Genomic DNA, 2,500 nt, shown 5'->3' with positions numbered 1-2,500 from the left:
ACCCGCTGGTAACGGCCATGGCTAGCATGGACGGCTAACGCAGTCAGCCTAGGGGGGGCAGATGCCCAGCTTCCCCCGACCCATTGGGACAAGGTTTGGCCAACTCGGACGGTTGTTCTCGATTGGTTGGCGTGCAGACTACAGAAGGGGCTGCACGTCTTGGGTGACCTTCTGGGCCCGTAAGGTGAGACTTGTCTCCCTGAGCGCTACTGAAGCAGCAGTAGTGTCTCGGATTCTGCAGTAGGATGACTACCTATGGATAGGAGGAAGGGCGATACCGAACACTACGAGAATCCTGGGGCCGTCGTCTGAACCCGGCGACGGTACTCATGTAGCTCCCTCTCCCCGGTTGCCCGTCTGATCCCGGCGGGCTCCGAGTACCCCATTTCCTATCTGACCGACTGGCATTCATGACCTGCCTTGGTAGGGCCCCCATCGGCCTCGGCTTGCCGACACTGGTGGACGGTTCCTACCCACTGCGGGTCGCCCTCTAGCACCTTGCAGGCTGGCTTGTGCGCTCGCTCGGCGCCCTGCTGGCACGCCTGGTGTGACTGAATGGTGGCGAGACTGAGACGAACCGAGACGGTGCTGATGCCGTTACACATAGTGGTATTAAACAAAGGCTGGATGTGGCGCCTTCTGTCGAATGTAATTTCTCAAATCCTAGCGGAAACGCAAGTACTGTGAAGCCTGGGCAGCCGTGATGCGTGCTGGTCGCTGGATGGCTTTACGGGGAGCGAGCTCGGCATCTCTGATGGGGGCCTCTCCCAAGTGGGTCAGACTGTGGACTTGGCTTTGGTTGGGGGCAGGCCTTACTGGGTCGTGCCGGCTGCTGCCCGGGTTTGATTCTTAGTAAAGTCTTAAAGGGAACGGTGACTGAGCTCTGGCTGAGCCGAGCTGCCCAGGATTGCGGACCTGGGTTATCAAGAACCGCGGAGGCACGGCTTAATGGGGGGTCGTGACTGCTCGAGCGACCTCATCTTCACGTGCTTGAGGTTGGGTGCGTGTATGGCGTGTGATCAACCGCCTCGGAGGCCATGGGGACCAACTTTCGGGGTTTGGCTGAGGGTCCTCAAACGGCTGTAGTCATGTCTACAGACCATGTTGCGAAAACTCCTTTGGTTCGGAAGTCCGTGTCACAGCTGCACAGAGTCGGAGTCACAGTCAGTCTGGCCGGTGGAGCGGGTGGATCCAGGCTGGCGAAGCTCCTGACAACTCCTCAGTGGCACTGGTGGCCGCCGTCGGTCTGGTTATGAGAGTATGGGCGACGGATGCCATGATGGTGCCACAGCTTGTTTCTGGGAGGGCATTTTGACAGAGGTGCCTGTGGTATGTTGTGCGGGTGTGAGTCGCCGGCATATCACTGACGAGTGGGGTTGTCCGACGCGTGTCGGGTAACGAAACGAGTGAGGTGGATATGGAGGTCCTTGTGTGACGGCACGGCAGGCAGTTTGCAGGGTGAGTGAGACACCCTGCGGCTGTTGCACTAGTCAAGGAAGCGGGTCAGAGCCTGTGCTGACCGTATCTCCTGCTTCTTCCAACTTGGCTGGTTTTGAACGCTATGCTCGTGGTTGTGCCCAGGCAGGACCGGGGGACTGGCCCCTCGGACTGGGTTTTCGGCCGGGAAGCAACTGATGAGGCTGTCTGCCACGTGAAAAGTGCGTGGATTTGATCCCAGGGTTCTCAAAGGGACGGGGCTTGATAGCCAGGTCTGCGGGGAGGCTTGCCGGAGGGTAGGCTGAACGGTAGCTGGCGGTCGCTTACTGGCCGTGCGAGGGCTTTCGACTCGGTTTCCCATGGTCATGGCCTGTGTGTCGTGGGAAGCTAGGCGTGCTGGACGCGTGAGGGTGATTCGTCGCCCGTGTGGGCTGCTCATCGGGGTGGGCTGCGGTGGCACCGACACCGAGCTCGCAGTTGCGGGATTGGAATGTGGAGAGGGACTTGTCTCTATGACCCTGCCTTTCTCGCTATGGATTCTCTCATCCATGTTTTTCGAACGCTCGTGCCACTCCTTCTGGGGCGAAGGCCGAAATCGCCGCGCCTCTCGCCGTGTTGGGCTACTCCTGATGGGCTGCTGGATGGGGGGACTTGTGTCCTGCTCAGGATAGTGGTCCGATGGACAGGTTGACACGGTGGGTGGTGACCGGGAGGCAGTGGTGAAAGGGGAGGCGGCAGGCGGCGCGAGGCAGTGGTGCTCTCGGCTCGTCCGCAGTCGGGGGGCCATTGCCTGGCATGCGCGCATCAGCGGGCTGGGTCTTGGCTGTCTGTCGTCGTTCCCAACGCAGGTTGGTGTGCCTGGACACCTCATTGGGTCTCTGTGATGATGAAGGCCCCTAGAGTGTGGTGCAGCACGAGGGTCTGCCCGGACGGGCCGCGGGCCACTTGGGGCGATTGCTCGGGGCGGTGTGTCGTTTGTCGACGCTGGGACACCGTCTCGGTTGCTGTGGCGGGTCCGCCAGTTGTCCCGGCTGGCGGCTTGTTGGTTGCTCGGGCTTGGGTG

General features: G+C 60.9%; 1 pseudogene; it reads left to right on the top strand.

Moving 5' to 3' along the window:
• The window catches only part of LOC147037042 (28S ribosomal RNA), a 7,947-nt pseudogene that overhangs the window by 3,170 nt on the left and 2,277 nt on the right, over positions 1-2,500 (top strand).

The sequence above is a fragment of the Syngnathus leptorhynchus genome, unplaced genomic scaffold, assembly GCF_054491065.1.
Source record: "Syngnathus leptorhynchus isolate UIUO unplaced genomic scaffold, UIUO_Slep HiC_scaffold_321, whole genome shotgun sequence".
Classification (NCBI taxonomy): Eukaryota; Metazoa; Chordata; class Actinopteri; order Syngnathiformes; family Syngnathidae; genus Syngnathus; species Syngnathus leptorhynchus.
This window is presented reverse-complemented; position numbering and strand designations above follow the sequence as displayed.